This window comes from Tupaia chinensis, unplaced genomic scaffold (genome assembly GCF_000334495.1).
Source record: "Tupaia chinensis unplaced genomic scaffold, TupChi_1.0 Scaffold000466_1, whole genome shotgun sequence".
Taxonomy (NCBI): Eukaryota; Metazoa; Chordata; class Mammalia; order Scandentia; family Tupaiidae; genus Tupaia; species Tupaia belangeri.
This window is the reverse complement of record NW_006159975.1, coordinates 2,427,592-2,436,482: the sequence shown is the minus strand read 5'-3', so window position 1 is coordinate 2,436,482 and position 8,891 is coordinate 2,427,592. Positions and strand designations below refer to the sequence as shown.

General features: G+C 35.2%; 1 protein-coding gene across 2 annotated transcripts in view; it reads right to left on the bottom strand.

Moving 5' to 3' along the window:
- Positions 1–8,891, bottom strand: part of CACNA2D1 (calcium voltage-gated channel auxiliary subunit alpha2delta 1) — a 567,237-nt gene that overhangs the window by 155,856 nt on the left and 402,490 nt on the right. The gene's annotated exons all lie outside the window — the stretch shown is intronic.

The window sequence follows — 8,891 nt, the reverse complement described above, 5'->3', positions numbered from 1 at the left end:
AAACAATTGCTCTAAAAAAAAAAAAAAAAAAAAAAAAGAGAGAGAAAAAATAATTCAAATTTATAATTACAGACTGATGTGTCTTCATTTATTTGCAGAATAATATGCATTTTTAACTGCTCCACCTCTAAAAATACTCTACTGCAATAGTTATCAAAAAGTTTTATGCGTGGAATTATTTCTTCCAACAAAATGTTATATGACAGTGGCCTTGTTGACAATTTGGACTGGATGGCTCTTTGCTGCAGGCGTTGCCCTGTGCATTGTGTAATGTCTAGCAGCATTCCTGGCCTCTACCCACTAGGTTCCACACTATCCCCTTCTCTTACCCCCTCCCATACATGACAAGCAAAAGTGTCTCCAATATTGTTAGATGGCCCTGGGGACAAAATCAGTCCTAGTTAAGAACCACTGTGATGCATAGGATGGGCGAGGAGCTGGAAAGTGTTCTTCCTTATGCTCAGAGGCAGTTCTGAGGAAACCCACAGGACACCTAAGGACACAGCTTAATGACCACAACCCTCTCTTAGCAATTCTGAAATGTACAATTCTCTGTTATTAACTACATTCACAATGCTGAGCCACAGAACACAAAAAGAAAATAAAAACTCTTATTTCTTCTGAGATTTTGTAAACTTCGATCAATATCTTTCCATTTTCCCCACCTCCATCCTCTGTAACTACCATTCTACTCTCTGCTCCTATGAGTTTGATTGTTTTATTTATTTATTAAGAACTATTTACGTAATTTCACTTATTGTTATCACTAGCGAAAGAAAGAGAAAGTAATCTGCCAGGCCCAGGACTGAAACCATGGTCGACCATGTGGAAGTCCGACGCCGTAACCTCCATGCCATCTGCTGGCCCCTGAGTTTGATTGTTGTAGATTCCTAAGTATTTGAAGTGATTGATATGTTAACTAGCTTGATTTAACTATCCCACTTTTATTTTAAGAATTATTTATTCAGTTTTATTATGTTATTTCTTAATTTGACCAGAGAAAGAGAAGGAAAGTGAGAAAACAAGCCACCAGGTACGGGACTTGAACCACGGTCAGCCATGGAAGAGTCCAGCACCCCAACTATCTTGCCACTTGTCACCCTCACTATTCCACTTTTTATTTTTCAGTACCATCACTATTTATTCCCTAAGTTTATACAATTAAAAATTGTCAGTTTATAAAAATAGACCATAAGCCTCACTTATTGATGACTCTCTGTAGTATACTAATACAAATTGAACTGTTATCTGTTTTTTTTAATTTTTTAAATGAAAGCTTGTCATTGAGTATAGCTTATTAGCTTTACTGGCATAACAACAAAAGGTATATTCTAATAAAGGAAAAATGTTATTTGATGACAATAACATGTTTGTTGATGTGCTTGATTGAGACAATATACAGTGTACTCTGCATGGAAAATCTCATTTTGTATGCTGTAATGATGTACAGTGAATGAATGCAAATAAATAAATTGAAATAAAAAAATAATAAAAAAAGGAAAAATGCATTTTAATGCTTGACAATATCTTCGTTAAAATAGGAATGAATCAATACCATGTCACTACCTTTATGAACAACAGTTTTGTTTTCCTGGTTAGTTCTATCAACAGTTGAATTAATAAGGGCCAAGTTATTGATCCTGCTATTCATTAATACCTACCAGTTGATCTTATCTATGTATTACAAACACGTCTTTCACGACAATAGAAGAAAAGCAATTGCAGTTTAGGACATGACATGGTTAAAATAGTATGTAGTTTATAATTTTAGGCCCAAAGATCTTAAAATGTCTAACACATTAAACATTTAATTGGCTTAGAATATAACTCTCCCTTGGGATCCAGCAGTTAGCATAATGGCTATGTCGCTGGACTCCCACGTAGTCGACTGCAGTTCGCGTCCTGGACCCGGTGGCTTAAAACTCACGCCGGGTGCGTATGAGTGCATGCCCAAGATCCCGAGAGGAGAATGGAGGAGAAGGGATTGCAGCATGACCATTCCCCGTGGGGGGTGATTTCTCGCTTTCTGTCTCTGTCTCTCTCTGTCTGTCTGGCGAGCGCACGTGCCCTATAGCAAAAACCTCTCAAAAAAAACAAAAAAAAAAATATAACTCTCCCTTTACCTTTACACAAAATCATGACAGATATGCTCATGTCCTTTTATTTATTTCTTTACTGGTTTTTAATATGTAAAATATGTATCTAATCCCAACTGATTAGCAGATTGTGCCACCAAGCCTAAACAGCAGACATGTGCTTAGGATCAGGACTGGAAATAATATTTAACTTTCTTCTTTTCTGTGGTCACAGCAAATCAAGCCACCAAATGCAATCATGGTTAAATCATACAAATGTTTTTTACTGGTGAAAGAATAAAGAGATTCTGTGAAAAAAGCTCTAGAGCTCATGTGTTTATATTCCTAAGTTTGTAGCATTTACAAAAAAGGAAAAAAAAAAAAAACCAACAACAAGGGGATTGTAAAACTGTTCTGGGACCAGCATACTGATGCAGTTCTCATTATTGAAAACTAACAAGATTTTCATCTTTATGGATGTGATTACTTTCAGAAAGACCAGTTGTCGGTGTGTGTGTGTGAATATTCATGAGCTGGGTCAGATCCACAGTGCCTCTGAGATACTAGAGAATTCATATTCAAAAGCATGATCCAATGAACACTAAGTGGCAAGTTATATGAAAATTTATATTCACATAGATAACCTGAACTGATACTCACTATTCATGAATATTTATATTAATATACAAAACAACACAGAAAAAGAGGGACATTGTCCTTCTCTATAGACATTCATGGCTTTTATAGTAACACTCTACTAATACATTACACAAATAATGATGCTTGTTTATGATCCAAATAGACTTTATTAATCCCCAGTGTATTCTGTCTGTTCAGTATCCTTGACTCTTTAATTCACATTATGCAACAAATGATATCTAATTGTTTTTTAATAAAGTTTTATTTGTTTTCAAGGCCACCAATATTTTCTTAGTTTTATTTGATAGCTTAAGAGCTACTGAGTATTAAGCTCTGATAGACTAATTGTGAATTACCCTTTAATACACTGGGGAAAAGACATGTCTGAATTATCATGACACTATGTCTTAAAGTTTCCATTTCATACACTGGAAAACTCTCTCTCAGATAAGCCATTGCTAAAGTAGACTTTAAAATGTTTTTCTCAAAATCTGTTTATCTACCAATGAGAAAACTACATAAAGAATTTGCAGGCTAGTGAACTGGTTTTAAATTTCACTCAGCATAAAAATAAATGGTATTGTGTACCTATAGGAGCAAAGCGTATAAACCAGACAGTACTCAGTGTGAGCATGGTGAAAGGATGCGGGTATTTCTATTTGTTGGTCTCTATTTGTACAGACTTCCAAATGCAGTTAAGTATTTCATTAGTCACAATATTTAATTAAAACTGTCAGAACCAGAAGTCAAAATTTAAAGGATCTTTATGGACATGCAAAATTAGTACAACCTCTTTTGAAGACTTTGTATCAAGCTATCAAAATACAGTCTTTAATACAGCAATTCTACTTCAAGAGATTTTTACTATGAAGTATATGAGTCTCCAGTCCTTAATCAGAGCATTTAACAGTAAAAATCACTCATTTAATTATACCATTTATATTACTGAAAACACCACAATTAGAGTAGGAGAAACTGCTGCACTAGGAAAGTTTTTTTTTCCCTCACATTACATTGAAAGCAACTAAAAAATATGTAAGAAAATAATGTAAAGCATCAACACTAACAAGCAAGTATAAATACTAATTTGTCTATTACTTTTATTATCAGAGGGTGTGTGTGATCACACACTGGAAAACTCTCTCTCTGGGGGAAGAGAGAGGGAGAGTGAAAGAGAGAGAGAAAGACAGAGAAAGAGAGAGAGAGAGAGAGAGAAGAGAGGTTGAGGGAGAAAGTACCACTCAGTAGGTCATGGTTACACTGCAATCCTTTCGCCTCCATTTCTCCATTCAATCAGCATTCTATGCATGCTTGCACATGTGCTCAGCATAGTTTTCAAGCTGCCAGGATCAGGACTTTAATTGTGGATGGCCACATGGGATCCAGCTCCTTTAACCAGTAGACTATGGGGAAATTATTTTAATTAATTACTTTTTTTTTTAATTTGCTATACTGTGTTATGTGCTCACCAGAGAAGAGAAGTCAAAGAAAAGAAAAGTGAGAAAGCACCCCTAAGGGAGAATAACCACACCACAATCCCTACTTCTCCATCCTCCTCTTAGGATTTTGGGTGCGAGCATACACACATACACACACACACACACACACACACACTCTCACACACACAAACACATATGTTTTTCAAGGTGCTGGGTCTGGGACTTGAACCATTCAGTTGGCCATGTGATTAAGCAGCTTTTACCAACATGCCATCTGCTGGCCTCTGGAAACTATTTTAGATCCTTGATTATTTGGCTACATCCTTCTAATCCACATTATGAAGTATATTTTTTTAAAGAATTATTTTATGTAACTTTATTTATTTACTTTAATTTGACCAGAGAGGGGCAGAGAGAGAAAGTGAGAAAGCAAGCCACCATGTCCAGGACTTGAACTGTGGTCAGCCATATGGGAACCCAGCGCCCTTAACCACCACACTACTTGCCAGCCCTATGAAGTATATTTGATTAATACACATATTATTTTGGCACCATGAAAGAAACAGACTTCTCTTAAATCTTATAAAATTACATAGCTCACCCAGAATTATAAAGTTGCCCAACATTTCTCCATGTTTATGCTATTAACTATACTCAGGATAAACAATGTTGAAATTTAATTGGGTAATCTGCAGATGACGGAATAATAAAATTATGGAAAATACCAACCATGCTAAAATAGCTTTGCCTCATGTCCTAGATCTTATTTCTGCCCCTGCCATGTTCCTTAAATCGATGTCCATGCTATCTCTCTCTTTCTCTGTCTCTGTTTCCATTGACTCCTCTAACTTTGTAAGCAGAATTTATGTAGAAAGATTTTTTATTAGCTATTTTATAAAGTTTATTTTATAACTACCTTATGGGTAAAATTAGTTCTCATTTTTTGTCAACTTGTAAGAAATGAAGATCTTTGTCTCTGTTAGGAAATTAGATTTTGCAAAAACCAAGTCTTTCATAGACATCCAAGGCCAAGCCTACTAAAAGCAGTGAATGCTAGGAAAGCAAACCTTGACTGGGGGACCGCTATTCAAGAGCATAACAGGATTTCGCCAATAATTGATTCAGAATGCCACGCATACATCTCTACGCCTCTTATAGTTAGTTTTCAAAAGCATGGCCTTGGTGTTCAACAATTCTCTCTTTTAGAGTGTCCTATTGTTCAGTCCAGCTTCTCAAGTGAAAGAAAAAAATCTAATTTGTAGCAGCACAAAAGAAGCACCTTACATTTGCCGCCGGTTCTAAACTACAGGACTCAGACATATACCTTGTTTATGCCATGGAATACAGGGTTGCTGACAAGGTTCGAGTCTAATTTTCTTCTGCAAACTTCATTGAATTAAAATATGGCTCCATTGGTCCCTTTTGCATTTGAATTACCTTTGCATTAAGTTTGAATACATTTTGTTGATTTTTTTCAGAGTGCATGGCTCCATCATAAATTGACGGTACTAAATGACTAGTTAAAAAACCTTAATGTTATGTATAGTGGCAGCTTTAACTTTTTTTCTACAAAAGTTTTATTCAGATATGAATATGAATTTGCATATGTTTAAAGTATAAAACTTGCTTTGATATAAATTGTGAAATGATCACCACAATCAAGTTAATTTACTTACTCATTACTTCTACCTAGCTTCTATTTTATGTGAGTTTGTGTGGTCAAGAAGTTTATTTTAAGAACTATCCTTTTACAAAGTTGTAAGTAATACAGTATTGTTCACTATCCTTGCTCTGATATAAGTTAGATCTCTGGAAATTATTTACCTTGAACAACTTAAACTTTGCACCCTTAATTACGGCTTTCTAATGAAGTAAATATATGCTAAAAAAAAAAAAAGAGGGAAAAAGCCATGATATTAAATAACTGATAAAATCTTTAATAAGAGCTCTACCTCATAAAGTTATATATGGGACTAGATACTAAAAATTATTTTTAACAATGCTATATATATCATACAGTTAAACAAGTAAAATGGGAATTTGTGACACTGTTTACCATACTATTTCCATTTAAGTAATATCATTCTGTTTTTATAGCCTTACATTGATCTAAAAACTAGAATGTTATTTATTTATTTATTTTGAGAGATTTTCGCTATAGGGCATGTGCGTTCGCCAGGAAGACAAAGAGAGATAGAGAGACAGAAAGCAAGAAATCACCCACCAGGGTGGATGGCCACTCCTCAATTCCTTCTCCTGCATTCACCTCTCAGGATCTTGGGCACGCACGCACATGTGCCTGGCCTGAGTTTAAGCCACCGGGTCCGGGACTTGAACTGCAGTCGACTACATGGAAGTCCAGCGATGTAGCCATTACACCATCTGCTAGTCCCGAACTAGCATGTTATGTAAACTATTGTCACTAATAAAAATAGTCACATTTATTAAGCACTTAACTGTTTGCAAATAAGCACTTACTGTGTGCATTATCTCATTTAACTTTTAGAATGATATTTTCAGTGGGATACTACTAGTATTATCCCCTGTTTGAAGACAAAAATAAAAGTTATCCAAAAATCACAGTGAGAGTTGTAGAGACCACTCTTCAACAAGTCTATGTTACATTCTGAAAATCCTATTGTTTATGAGCTATTTATTTCCAAACTTTCATCTTATGTATGGTTCTGATTATCTAGAATTTAAATCTTAAAAGCAAAATTGGCTATTCCTCCATAGCACAATGGTTCTCAGCTGAGAGCAATATTCCTCCCCAGGGGACGTTCCAGGGGATGTTAGACAATGTCTAGACAGTTTTCATGGTTATGACTAGTAGGATGCTATTGGCACTTAGTGGGTAGTGGCCAAAATGATTTAAACATCCTTCAAGGCACCAGAAAGCCCCCACAGTAAAGAACTATCCAGTCTAACATGTCACTCTTCCCTAGGTGGAGAAACCCTGCTCAAGTACAGCTATAAACACAAGACAATGAATCCACGTTGGGAAAAAACAAAACACACACACACACACACACACACACACACACACATATAAAAAAGAAAATAGTATTTCCATTTAACAGTATCAATATAATTCCACAGTAAAACTTCCTTAACATAAAATTCAATATCTTTTTAAAATAACATTATTTCATAGTATTAAATTATGTCAATATTTCAGGCTACATTTTGGCACCCTTTGGGTTGGACAAATTTTCATTTTAGTTACCAAAACCCTAACATGCTCTTCTTTTCCCTAAACAAGCAGATAATTCCAAAGCTAGTTTTTAGTGCTATTAAATGTCGCCCTGTTCAGTGCTCCTATTTTTGAACAATCACAGAATATGAGAGGTTTCTAGTTGGTTTTGTTTTAGATCCAACACTAAATGTGGGATTCTAAACTGAACTTATACCTTTTATCCTTACAGAAATGTTTTATACCATAGTAAATAAGGTAGTCATTAGAAGAGTTACATTTAACAGATGAGCTGAGCCAGATGTCACTAATTTTATTCACCAACCCTAATCCGTAAAAAGAAAAAAAAAATGTTAATAAGAAGAAACCCACTGATCCAATTAAGGGCACAGACAAAAAGAATCCACTTTAAGGACTAGACAGTGTGCATAAATATTAAAATGAATGAATCTTTTCAGTGGATTTGGCTAATGGAATCTCATCTAATCCCAGTGTAAATGAAAGATTAATAAGGTACAGGAAGATGGGAAGACCAAATCTAATCTCTCTAATCACGTCTCGGGCACCAGAATCCACCTCCCACTGAGGATGGGGGAGCAGAAGGCGCCAAGGCACACAAGGACCTTGATGAGAAGATAAGCCTTATTCCTACAGTTAATTTGGTACAAATATTAAAAGGCCCTTGTCCTTGTCAATTCTCTAACCCCGGTATTACTGACATTTTTTTTTCTGGCCTCGCTCCCTATCTCTTTAGTTTCCCGTAGACTGAACACCTGGCCAGTGCCCAGAACACAGCTGTTCTGTTTTAATGAAATCTGCAAATGATAGAGTACCTAGGAGATGCTTGGAAAAAATCCACTTTATTATTAGAGAAAATAAGAATAATGCAAGGGGACAGAAGGCACTAGCTTCTGATAGCATATCAATTAATTGAAGGATTTAATGTCATTTTAAATCAAATGATAATTGTCTGAAAGATTTGCGGGCAAGAGGAAAGGGATTTTGTGTACAATGTCTCATAAGAATAGGAGGCAAGGCAAAATTTTTGTTTTCTCTTCAAGCAGTCTAAGTTTCTCTGTTCCTGATATTACTATCAAAACCCAATCAATTATTAGTAACTTTGGTAGCTAAGAATCTTAATTTCCGGCCTAATATGTGACTTAAATCATTAAACCTTTCATGCTTCTGTTCTTTCCATCTTAAAAAAAAAATGAACATAACTATACTAAAGATCCTAGATAGTCTACAGGACTGGTGTGAAGGTCAAATAGGTCTATGAACGCAAGCTGCATTATTAGACATAATTTTATTACAGTTGTTTCTTAGATGAACTAAAAAAAATGTAAGGTATATGTCTCCTTTAAATGTCTTACATTGACAACAGCTCTTTGTTACATGTCAACATATTAATTTAATGTTGGTAGTTATTTTCCTTCCCTTGACCAAAAACACATTCCTTGATATATAGCAATTACAATATAATGTTTTCTTTTGTATGAAGCCATCCCCTAAATTATTTGAAAGCTCTCACATCATAAGACGCTC